Source organism: Lutra lutra, chromosome 5 (assembly GCF_902655055.1).
Source record: "Lutra lutra chromosome 5, mLutLut1.2, whole genome shotgun sequence".
Taxonomy (NCBI): Eukaryota; Metazoa; Chordata; class Mammalia; order Carnivora; family Mustelidae; genus Lutra; species Lutra lutra.
In genome coordinates, this window is record NC_062282.1 from 4946636 (window position 1) to 4960043 (window position 13408).

General features: G+C 45.8%; 1 long non-coding RNA gene across 1 annotated transcript; it reads left to right on the forward strand.

Annotated features, from left to right (window-relative positions):
* The first annotated feature begins 8845 nt into the window (after positions 1-8845).
* On the forward strand, positions 8846-12909 carry LOC125101328 (uncharacterized). The gene is made up of 2 exons (XR_007127788.1): positions 8846-9591; positions 10930-12909. It is a non-coding gene; the product is annotated as an uncharacterized LOC125101328 (long non-coding RNA).
* The last annotated feature ends 499 nt before the right edge of the window (positions 12910-13408 follow it).

Here is a 13408-nt window from a genome sequence, read left to right on the forward strand (position 1 = left end):
AGGGAGAGTGGGAGAGGGAGAAGCAGGCCTCCCAATGAGCAGGGAGCCCGATATGGGGCTCGATCACAGGACTCTGGGGTCATGACCTGAGCCAAAGGCAGACACTTAACAACTGAGCCACCCAGGCGCCCCCCATCCCAGAACATTTTTGACTCTTAAACCTTTAAGGTTGCTGAGGGTGGAAGGTCTCATCTTCTCCCACTGCATCTTACTAAATAAGGAGGGTAGAGACATCTCTTCTACAGGTCAGCACTGGTCAGTTGGGAATGTATATGTAGGAATTTTGAAAGGCAGAGGCAGCTGAATCCAAGGTAGACAACATGCACAAATCTCCTTGAGTAGAAAGGATCATCTGTCTGCGTGAAGGTGTGGCAGTGAAGGAGTCTCCACCAGGTAGAGAGACTTCAGAAAATACAGCAAAACATGGTTAAAATGAATGAAAAAGAAGCCCAGATAAGATCCTTTGATGACCAAAATCTCCCTCCAGTCCAGGAGTTTAATTATTAAAGCAGTGGGAGGGATGGTTTGAAGCGCTGGTATGAGTATTCATATCTTCTAGCAATCCTGTTACATTTTTGTGATAATCTGAGATATATTCACAACATCCCATTCTAATCCTGGGGCGCCCACCCCCTTGGGCTGCTGTCAGAACATTGAATCCACTCTATTTTGTAGGACTGCTTCAGGCATCTGTGTCACTTCAGTATCTAACCCACAGTGCTGCCCTGGAGTCATTTAGGACTTTGACCGTGTACTTATCAAGGGCTTCCATGTACCAAGTGACATCCCCCAGTCATAAAGAGGGAACAAAGGTAGGTGGTCATACCAGTGAAACATGCAGTGTGTCCACAGTTCTTTTGAATTCAGAAGGTTGGCTGGGTTAGTAATGGTTTTCAAAGTGCATTGGTTCATCCAAACAAAACCCAGAGTGCAGTGACCTAGCCAGCCTAGGAGAAGCCATGGCCTTAGGTTACAGCCATGTACCCACTGGGTCCCATTAGGAGCCCGCTGCCTAATTCTGGGCCTGCTTGTCTAATCAGTAGCAAACCAATCAGTGGCCTGAAGAACAATGATCGGTGAACGTATTTCAGATGGCGGCCATCTTAACTGCCCTGTGCCCTTCGCCCAGGTATCATCATATGGTTTCTTTGTTCCCAGCAGAGAATCGTTTTCAGACTCAGCCGTCCAGTTGTGGGGGTGAGCCATATATATTTGTCCCAAATCTGATATATTCCATCCTGCATATACCGATAAGTTGGGGTTTGTCATTTAGACATTCTCTGGCACGTATTTATTTGTGGATGAGTGAATTCAGTCAGAAACTCACTGTTTTGGGATATGACTATGGCCGGGGAGATTCCAGGTGGTACTGATCACAGGCCAGAGGGTAACATTTTGTTTTGTGATAGATCTATCAGGAAATATTGTCATACTTGGGTCATAGGTCGTAACTGAGACATGGGTATACAAAGAAAGCCCGTGATGGGGAGACCCGCACAGGCAGACCAGATGTGCCCAAACCAGGCAGAATCCTATGTATCCGGCAAGCTGTTCGATTATGAAGTTCATAAAAACGCTGTGCCCATGTTAAGAAGGAATTATCAGTATAAATTGGGGAAAAGAGAATGAGAAAGAGAGGTACACTGTTCGTTGTCATTTGAAGAGAAGTCTGAGGTCTTCCACAGGTTCACGGGAGTAAGGAAGCATGTTAGTTGGCACCCTGGGGTCCTGTGAGGAAGACACAGGTTGAATTCTTGGTAAAAGAATCCACGAGGAATGGCCTTCTCATCGTATGGCGATGATACATGATTCGGCCAGTAGGGGCCCTTCCGTTTTGGAGTCAAGTCCCCCTCCTAGAATTCCTGTTCTCTAAGTAAATCCCATTTCCCTGGTCTGTCTGAGGTGGAGTTAGTTACTGTCAGATCAGGTTTAGGGAGGATTTGGTCTGAGTACTGGTGTCAAGATTCATGGATTAACCCAGCCTCAAGTGAGTAATTCAACAGAGCGCTGTAGGCCCCATCTCTGGACAGATCTACAGTGAGAACAGGCATCCAGAGTGATTCAAAGGGGCTTCCCCCTGCTGGTTGCTCTGGGGCAATTCTCGTTCTGGGAAGTCCTACCAGTAAATGAGTAAACCAATTTTCTTGAGTGGAAATGCTTACATTTGTTATTTTCAGGTGTGGGTGGACTTTTTCACCCTTCCAGAACATGTCGGATGCTGGGCCGAATGCACACAGCAGTTAAATTTTAAGTCCTGGGCTAATTTGCTCAGTTATTTGTGCAATAAAAGATGGTCCATTGTCCCTTTGTACAGACCTAGGCAGTTCAGATCTAGGGGTGCTTTCCCTTAATAAACATTCCATCACTTCAGTGGCCTTTTCTGTTTCACAAGGGATCGCTTCTATCCATCCAGAAAAGGTGTCTGCGTAGACCAGTGAGTACTTATATCCTTTACAAGATGGCATTTGTAAAATCTAGTTGCCAGTCCTCCCCAAGATATGTCCCCCTACTTTGGACTGGTTTTAAGGGGCAGGGTTGAGCCCTCTGGGATTTACTTCTGTGCAAACCACACAGGGTTCCTAGTGGTTACGTGAATCCCATCAGAGGTGTTCTTAATCATCTGCTGCACAGCCTTTGCACCCAAACGAGTAGACTGACGTATACCGTGCATTGGTTTCCATTAGTTGCCTTTGGGTATAAAGACTTTTCCTCTGTCGTTTTTAAACCAGTCTTGTGCATTTTTTTGGAAAATCCCCATTCTGGGGCCACCCAGATTTCTTGGTCCGAGTAGACTGGGGCTCTATCTGTTACTGGTGCCTGGACTGGTGTAGGACTCAGTACTTGCACCGTCTGCCAGGTGATTGCCTCTAGAGTCCCTAGACAGGTCCTTCTGACGTCCCCTGAGGTGAATGACAGCCTCTGTTTTGGGTTTGGGTGCGGTCTGTAAAAGGGCTGTTAGTTCAGGCCCATATTTAATGGGAAAGTGATAGCTTGTTAATGAGCCTCTCTCTTTCCAGGTTGCCCCGTGCGTGCATGACTAGGAAAGCATATTTAGCGTCAGTATAGATAGTAACGCTGAGGCCTTTTGCCAACTGTGAAGCACAAAGGAGTGCGATTAGCTGCACTTTCTGGGCGGACATACGTGCTGGGAGGGCTGTGACCTCAGTAGTCTGGGTTAGACAGACCGTGGCACACCCTTCACCATGAAATTGCTGCCCTCCATAAACCCATCGTCGTGTGCATCACCCGTAGGAGAATCTTCCAAGTCTGATCTGCTAGAATCCATGAGATCAACCACGTCTGAGCAGTTATGTCCTACAGAAGAACAATGGTCAGGGCTGGGCCTCAGGGCAACTGGGTTTGAGGTCTGGCAGGTCTCGAGGAAGTCTTCCGGTGTGTCTAAAAGCCAGGCCTGATATTTAGTAAGTTTCCCCTCATCATCCGTCAGTGGCCTTTAGTTTCTAAAACACTTTGGACCTGATGTGTAGTCATCATAGGCTGGTACTGTCCCGTGGAAGTTCTGGGGCATCCTCTCCCAGGCGGGGAGGGCCAGCCATCTCTCGAAGACAAGCCAGCCACACTTGAGCTACATTGTCAAGTGAAAAATAGCCTACCAATCCCATTTCATGTCCTCATTTTTTGGGTCTGAACTCCCGAAACTTGACCCTTTTTTTCTGCTACACGTAAAGCGAAAGCTTTTCCCAAGTTCAGTAGAGCCAAAGCTGGGGCTGGTAAAAGCTTTGATGGGAGGCTTTGAAGGCTGTCTGCTGGCCTTTGGTTCAGAGCAAAGTCTCTTCATTGGGACCTTTAACTGAATCATATAATCGCTTAGCTAAGGGCCCAAATCCAGGAATCCACAGGTGGCAAAAGCTGCCATGCTTAGGAAAGTGTGGAGTTCTTTGTGGTTGGGGGCCCAAGATCTAATACAATCTTTTTTCTAACAGTAGGTGGAGTTCTATGACCTGGCCTTAGTTCATATTCCAAATATTGTACTTTCTGTGTAGATATTTGTACCTTTTTAGGGGAGGCGTGATACCCTCTGTCTGCCAAGAAAGTAAGTGAGGTTATGGAATTGCTACCCGACATTTCTTTTGTGGGACTATGGATTAAAATGTCAACCACATGGGACACCTGGGGGGCTCAGTCCTTAAGCATCTGCCTTCAGCTTGGGTCATGATCCCAGAGTCCTGGGATCGAGCCCCGCATCAGGCTCCCTGCTCGAAGAGAAGCCTGCTTCTCCCTCTCCCACTCCCCGTGCTTGTGTTCCCTCTCTCCCTGTCTCTCTCTCTCTCTCTGTCAAATAAATAAAACAAATCTTTAAAAATAAATAAATAAAATATAAAATAAAGTAAAATAAAATATCATCTACATTTTGAATTATAGTCCTTTGAGGCAGCCCCAAGTGAGGACAGTCTAAATCCCTGTGCAAGACCATTCGGGTTAATTGAGCAGCCTGTGGGCTTAAAGGTGAGGCCCATTCAAAAGCAAATAGTGGCTGTGTCTCCTCACTTAGCGGGATGCAGAGGAAGGCATCTTTTAAATCAAGCAGTGTTACACACAACGAATGAATCACTGAACACTTCCATCAAAAACTAATGATGACTATATGTTGGCTAATTGAATTCAAATTAAACAAATAAATCAAGTACTGTAAACCAGTTGGGATCCCCAGGGACCTGGGAGAGAGGAGTATACGGACTCGGTGCCATGGGATGAAAAGGGACCCCCGTCCCATGTAGAGCTCTTCAGTCTTAGGCCGTTCGAGAGTCCCCGCCTGGCTTCTTTACTGGTAAAACTGAAGCGTTGCAAGGAGATTGACAAGGCCTTAAAATACCATGTTTGAGAAACTTGTCAAGAAGTGGGTGTAACCCAGCTTTCATTTTGCCTCTGGCTTTAAGGGAAACTTTCTCCTATGAGGCATAGTGGCTGGGTCTTTTAAGGTCACTTTAACGGGTTGGGCTTTAAGAGTCCATCCTGGGACAGGGCAATCCCAGACCTGTGGGTTTACTACCTTCCGGATATTAGAAGGGACGTCAGGGTAAGGGTCTTGTTCTCCACGTGTTAAAGAGGACAAGCCATACTCTTCTTTAGTAGGAGCAGAACAGCTCCCTGGTTTATATATGAAGTCTCGCCCAAGGGGTGGAGTGGAACAGGATGGAAGGACCAGAAAAACTACATCTCAGCGGATGTCAGACGCCGACGAACTCACATCGTCTGCGTTTAAAGTAGCTATTCCCGCCGGTGTTTTCGGGTCCTGGTTTGTATATTTACAGAGAGCTTCTATAAGCCTGAAACAGCCGGATTGTCACCAGCAATTTGGGGGACTTTCTGGATTTTGTTCAAATTTACAGGTTTAGAGAATCCTTTTTTCATTCCTTCTATCAGGGAAGTGATCATAGGATCCCATCTCTCTCTTCCTCCGTTTTCCTTACATCTCCAGTGTGGCTCAGTCACTGGGACGGCAGTGCCCCCATCAGATAACATTCTCCATCTCTTGTGGCCAGTTGTTCAGCAAACTCTGCAGCTCCTGTCCAGACATGGTTCTTTTCCTCAACAAAGAGTCAATATGATAGATAGACAGACAGACACATATCACATATGTGTGTTTATCATTTATCATATATATAACATCATCCCTATAGGCATATATATGTGTGTATGTGTATATACACAAGATATATTTATGTATATCTTGTCAGTCAAATCAAACATATGGCTGCTTGTTCAAAACCCTTGTAAAGCTGAAAAAGGTTCCCAGAACATTGACCTAATAGTTGTTTTATCTGAGCCAAGTGTGCCATGGAGGACAGGATATGGACTCCGATAATGCCCATTTCTCCATTAGCAGCCTCCCTAAGGGATGCAATGCTGATTTAGGGGGAACTGCCAGAAGATGGGGAATTCTGTTCCTGGTGTGTCCAGCTGGACCAGGAGCAGAGGGGTCCTGAGGCTTGTAAGGAAGAGGGCTAGTGACAGCATCAATGTCTCCTTTATGTGGAAGGCTTGTGACTCCTCCAGTAGCCGAGGTTTATTAGGAGGAATGGGCATTCATCATCCAGTACATCAGGAGGGGGCTTATTAGCCTGGCTAGTGGCCAAACACATTCTGCAAGAGACTCTGAGGTTGGGATCCCAGTTTTAGGACCATGAAGGCTTGGACATAGTGTACCTCTGTCCACTTGCCCTGTTTCCTGCAGGAGAGATCTAACTGATGTATCATATTCAAGTTTAATGTCCCATTAATGGGCCATTTTTCCTCAGGAAGAAGAAGAGGAGGAAGGGGAAGAGGAAGAAGAAGAGGAAAGAGAAGGAGGAGGAGGAGAAGGAGGAGGAGTGGGAGGGGGAGAAGGAGGAGGAGGAAGAGGAGGAGAAAAAGTGGTGCTGGTGAGGAGGAGAAGGAGGGGGAGGAAGGAGAAGGAGAAGGAGATGACGAACAGGCTTGTCTTTCTTAAATCTTGCCATCTGAATTGACTCTAGAGGGTTAAAAGGCATCCCAAGAGAAGATCCTTGGGGACTGAAGAAGAACCCATGTTCCTAGAAAAGTGGAGTCCCATGCAGGATGTGTTCGAGGTTTCTAGAGTCAAAGCAACTGGAGGCATCCCTCCAACAAAATTGCTACGAATGCAGTTTTGCGCTATAGGAGGGATGTTGGCATCCCTCCATTTCCCCATTGTGTCCTGGGCTACAAATGGGTGCCAGTGAATGGACCTAACTAATGTGCCATGCCAAGAAGAAACTGCTGTTTTTAACCCATGGAAAACACTAGAAAAGTTTTACAAGGGGGAATTACACAATGCTGTAAGTAGTTAGTAGAGAACATTGACAGAAAGCAGTGAGGATAGAGGTCCATCATGGTCTAAGCAACATTCCAACACATGACGTCTTTTGCCACCAACTTCCCTTGGAAACAGGTCCCCAGTTGGATTTTAATTCAATTGCGTATTGGTTTTAGCCGGCTCCAAGCGGAGGTCCCATGGCCAGAAGCGACTAGACCAGGGATGTGAAGAGGATCACATTAGACCAATGAGGAGGAAACCTCACATGGAAGTCTTAAGATTGGCAGCCTTCGTGATGACTTAAGTGGCTGTCCCGTCCCCGAGTTAGACAACTTTGTATAAGAATGGGAAGGAAGAGAGGGCATCAAGTTTCTGGGTCTCATTACCATTCTGGCCATGGTACTAGCTTCTAGCCAAAACGCAGACCTTCTCCTCCCCGTAGAATGGCTAGAGGACTACAGCCTGAGCAATCCACGTGAACGTGTTCCACTAAGACCGCACTCCTTGAAGAGCCCCCGGCGTGAGAGTGAAGAAGAGGGAGTCACTCTGGGAGTCACTCACCAAGTTTGCACCTGCACTGTGATTCGGAGTCCAGACGAAAAGACAGGCCCCACACTGGGAGCCAAATTATGATGTGGGGTCAGTGAGTGAATGGTCAAGAAAGAATTCTCAAGACATTTTCTGTGCAAAAAGGTGCCTTTGTTATGTTAGTAAGCGTCGTGGATAGCAAAGTCTCAAAGGAATTTGTGTCTGTTGAAAGTGAGGTTTCTAGGACCTTAGAAGGACCGAGCTATTGTCAAGATAAGGTTACCCTTCGTTATCTAGTAAAACATTAGTCATGAGACCCTTTAGCAAAACATGTTCCATACATCTCAGATGTGCATCTGTGGACCACACAGAAGATGGTTCAGTTTTGGTTACATTTTTCTTGCCTTTGTTCTCCTCATTCATGTCTCCCAGATCCGGAGACTGGAAGTCCAAGATCAAGGTGTGGGCAGGTTCAGTTCCTCTTGAGACCTCTGTCCGTGGTCTGCACAAGGGCCCCTTGCACTGTGGCCCCACATGGTCTTTTCTCTATGGCGACATGCCATGTATGTCTTTGTGTGTCCTAATCTCCTATAAGGACACCAGTGCTGTTGGACTAGGCCCCACTCCAATGGCCTTATTTTAACTGAGTCCCCTCTTTCAAGGTCCTACTTCCAAATATAGTCACATTCTGAGGTTCCAAGATTAGGCTTCAGTGTAGGAATTTGGGGGACACCGCTCATCCCCCAGCACTTCTTTAGATGGTGGGGAAATGGGTGTGGGGGGGGATATCCACCACCGTCACTCCAAGAAGGTGACATTAAGGTGAAGGCAGGACAGGTGAGGAGTCAGCTATGGCGGGGGGTGGAGGGCCTTCCAGACAAAGGAATTGGCTGGGACTCCAAGCCTGGCCCAGAGGCCAAAGTGGCTGCAGTTGGGTAGAGTGGGGTCAGAGGGGCTGGACAGGCTGGAGAGCAACCCAGGCCAGACCTGTAGGACCCAGGAAGGGGTTGGGATTGATAGAAATACAGGGGCACTCCAGTATTGTTTTATTATTTTTATTTTTTTTTTAAGATTTTATTTATTTATTTGACAGAGAGAGGGAATGCAAGCAAGGGGAGAGGAAGAGGGAGAAGCAGGCTTCCCGCTGAGCAGGGAGCCCGATGTAGGGCTCGATCCCAGGACTCTGGGATCATAACCTGAGCTGAAGGCAGACGCCTAATGACTGAGCCATCCAGGTGCCCCTCCAGTATTGTTTTAACCTGGAAGTCGTCTTTACCTTCCTGGTAGCTTGGCAGAGCTAGGCTGGAGACCTGACTGTATTCTTGGTCAAGGAGTTTTTTGTTTTTGTTTTTAAATATTTTATTTATTCATTTGAGAGGGAGAGCTGGAGAGAGTAGGAGCAAGGGGAGCAGCAAAGGCAAAGGGAGAGGGAGAGGCAGATTCCCTGCTGGGCAGAGAGCCTGATGTGGGGCTCGATCTCAGGACCCTGAGATGGTGACCTGAGCCAAAGGTATACGCTTAACCATCTGAGCTACCCAGGTGCCCCGGTCAAGGAGTTTTGATAGGAATTCCTTCTGTCCTCAGGGTCAGCCTCTTATGTCCCTTTCCCTTTTACCCCCAAGGCCAGATCAGCCTGTCAAGTACATTCAACTACTTGGCCCAACTATTTCCACCAAATTAAATTTCCGACTTGCAAGGGCCTCACTCTGTCTCTCTGGTAGTTTTCTCTCAAGCGGTCAGCCCAGAGGTGTATCACTCCTGCGCCTTGATGGAGGGAAGAAAGCTGGTATGAAGGCTCCGCTCCCCAACAGTAGTTTTGTGTTAGAATCCTGATGGGACACTAAGATGTTTGAATAAAGGGCCAGAACCACACGCAAACCTCCTTCCTGGGCTCTCCTGTCCCCAGCTGCCCTGTTCAAGCCCTGGAGTGTATTAAGAGAAGGGCCAAGGTCAACCAACATCATATACCAACAGATGGCCAGACTTCTTCTAGGACAGTAGATAGTTTCTCCCCCCACCCCAAGTCTCGGATTATAAGCTGGACGTTATTCCGTGCTGTTTGCATACAGCCGTTCTGAAAGGCAGAACTGTCTCCAGTGTCCGGCGAGGCGCTCTGACACATGGGCTTGAGGCTGGTCTGTGCCGGGAAGGGCCACCCGAGAAAGCTGCGCGGCAGACCCCACAAGGCATTCAGCCAGATGGGATCAGAAAAACCAAGTTCAAGAGAATCGCTGTTACATGTGACTGTACTGGAGAACGGACCACACGGGCTAACGACTGAAGTGTGGGTAAGGGATGAAAGTGTGACGTTCACTTTTAAGCTGCGTCCCCTGGGGCGTGCGTCCCCACACTCAGCACAGCTGAGCCGCACACGGTGAGCAAGGGCCACGCCTGGTGCAGGGTGGTGGGGCCCTTGGGTGCGGGGACGCACACAGCCCACGCGGGGGCCACACTGCACGTGGCAAGGAGTAGGCTTTGGGCTCAGACAGCCCAAGATCGGGATCTTGGGAAGGGTATTTAAACCCTGCCCTTTTCTTACCTGTGAAATTGGGGCGTTCATCGTGGAGCTAGAGGTGACCAAGGAAGCCGCATGCGTAGGCCTTGGCTGATCACCACCCGCCAGGCCTGGGCCCCCGCAGCATCTGGTTTTCCCCTCGCCACTTCTGTTCCCGCTTCCTAAAGCACCACCTTCTCAAATGGCCCTGTTTCCTCCCCTGCAGACACCCGCATCCCCGACACATACACACATACCACGTTCACTTACACACATTCACTCACACTCACTCACACACACCACATTCTCACACAAATTCACCCTCACACCACACGTTCATTCACGCTCCCTCACAAACACATTCATTCACACATACACACACAACATTCACTCTCACACATTCACTCACACTCACTGACAAACACATTCACTCTCACACAAATTCACCCTCACACTACATATTCACTGACACATTCACTTACACTCACACTACACACACAACTCATTCACTCACAACATTCAGTCACACTCACACCACATTCACTCACACACACATTTACTCACACATTCACTCACACTCACTCACACATTCACACACACACCACATTCACTCTCACACGAATTCACCCTTACACTACACATAATCACTCACATTCATTCATATACACCACACATTCACTCACACACATTCACACACACGCCCCACACATTCACTCACACACACTAACACTATACATATTCACTCAGTCACACTGACATGCCACATTCACACACACATACCACATTCACTCTCACACATTCACTCACATACACACCACTCATTCACTCACACACTACACATTCACTCATATACACCACACATTCACTCACACACCACACACTCACACACATTCACTTATACACACTCATTCCACACACACACCATACATTCCCTCACACACACATTCACACCACCACAGACACACACGCAGTCTTGCACACACGCCTACACTACAACAGGTGCGACTAAGTGTCAGCTGTGACTCTAACGCACCCACCTCTCAGGGACCAAACACAGAGCTGCCTACATCGATGTCTATGAAATCTGGGAACTCTCTGCTTCAAAGTCACATTATCGTTTCTTTTCCCCTAGGAAAAGCCAGTACTTTGTCTTTTCCTCAGGCGTTTGAAATACCACATCTTTTCATTCACTAGACTCTACATCTGCCTGGGTCTCTTTTGCTGTTCACTACTTTGCTTATTAATTTACTAGACACGAGATTCTCGGGATACTGCATTGTTGGGATGTATTATGCCATTCAGTCTACTACGTATGTTGGAATACTATACTCTTACGTTGTTGTGTGATACCTGGAAGGACAAGTTTCCTCCAATTATTTTTCTTTCAAAATGTTTCTCTTTTTAAAAAAATGTAATGCTTTCAGACATTTTCTTCCTATTATTTCATGTCATTTTTACTTTATCCCACTTGAACTTTTAGCCAAGGGAAGTGGCCAAAACAACCCCTACTACACCTTGTCCGAGTGTAATAAAGACTCACATTTTGCTGGCTCAAAACACTGGAGTGTGTTGGGTGAAGATATGCTCCTTCCGGCGAAGACGTAAGGCAAGAGTGGGGGCCTGAAAAGAGAAAGGTAGCCACGTGGCTGGTAGGAGTGCGGGACTCTTAGAACATAAATAATGCATTTATTCATAAAAGGGAGGAGTTAGAATGTAAAAAACAGTGAAATTAAATAAGTGGATATAAGATGCCAGATTATACTTAAAAGGTGGAAAAGTGGTTAGAAGATACTACGGCAAGCACGGTGGGGGGTGTGCACGTGTGTGTCCTCGGACTCTTGGGGAGATGTGGCAATAGATGACAAATCAAAACATAACATGTAGGGACGCCTGAGTGGCTCAGCGGGTTAAGCATCCGACTTTGGCTTAGGTCATGGCCTCAGGGTCCTGCGATAGAGCCGAGCCTTTGGGGGCTCCACGCTCAGGAGCGGGTTGGGGAGGTCTATTTCTCCCCTTCCCTCAGCTCCTCCCCTGCTTGTGCTCTCTCTTTCTCAAATAAATAAATAAAATCTTTTTAAAAAAAGTGACATGCAAACCTTCACCCTGAGAATCAGGAAAGGCTAGCTCGTGAGCCTGTGTTAAGAATGATCAATACAATCATTGTTAGAATTAAAAACCAGGATATGTAACTTTCAAAGACCAGAAAATATTATAAAGCACCTCTCCCACACTAGCGAAAAAATGAAATTAAATTTAATTTAAAAAATGAAAATGAAGAAGCAACAAAGAAGTGGAACAAAGAACAACATAAGAGAAGGAAAAGTACAGCAACCAGAATAAAAAAATATAAATGATGTAATACCCCAGAGTAAGAAAGAAAACTTTCAGAAAGTTCCTTAAAACAAAGTACAAGCATGTACTCTTTATAAGTCGTGCCTACAAAAAGCTGATGTGCTTAGAAGTTGAAGGCAGTGTCTGAGCAGAAGGAAGCCAACTTTGTTCTAATTCAAATCCTCTTGGCTATTTTAGCATTTTGCATTTCCATTTTTGGAATCAGCTTACCAAGCTTCACGATGCTGGAATTTTGCTTAGGATTGGGTTCAACCCACAGATCAATCTGAGAAAACTGGAACCCTTACAATGCTGGCTTTGCAGTCCCTGGAGATGACGCGCCCTCCACGCACGGAGCACTTAGTTCTCCCAAGGATGCTTTGAAGCTTTCGTCTAAAGGTCTTGCACATATTTCAATGTATCTATCTCTAGGTATTTGATTTTCATACTATTGTAAATGATGCATTTTTGAAATTTCATGTTCTCCTTGTTAATTATTGCACTGAGAAATACAATTGATTTTTTGGGTGTTTTGGTTTTATATTCAGTAACCTCTCTAAATTTACTAGTATAAATACTTTATGTAAATCTCTTTGGCTTGTCAGGTACACAATCATGTCTTCGGCAAATAATGAGTTTTATTTCTTTCTTTATTATTCTTCTGCCTCTTTTTCCCCTGGGCTTATCACACACACCTAGGACTTACAATATAATGGTGAATTGTGTGGCATCATTGACTCATTCCTGATCTATGAGGACAGCTTCAATATTCCATCATTAGGAAGTTTACTTAAAGTTTTTGTTTATGTTTTGTATTAGATTGAAGATGGACCATTTTATCCCAGGTTTTCAAAAGTTTTGGTTTTTTCTTTTTTTAAATGCATTAAATCTCATAAAATGTTTTATTTTTCTGGATCTATCTAGATCATATGGTTCTTATATTCTTGATGTTAATGTGGCAAATTACATAGACTTTTAAGTGTTAAATCAGTCTTACATTGTAATAAACCCAAATTTGACCTAATGTATTATTATTTTTATATGTTGTTGAATTTCACTTATGTTTTATCTAGGATTTTTGCATTTGCCTTCAGAAGAAAGACTGCCCTACCATTTTCCTTTCTGTGATGTCCTTGATGGGTTTTGGTATAATGTTTCGCTGGCCTCAAATCTGAGTGGGGAGTCGTCCCTTCTTTTTTTTTTTTTTTTTTCAAAGATTTTATTTATTTATTTGACAGACAGAGATCACAAGTAAGCAGAGAGGCAGACAGATAGAGAGA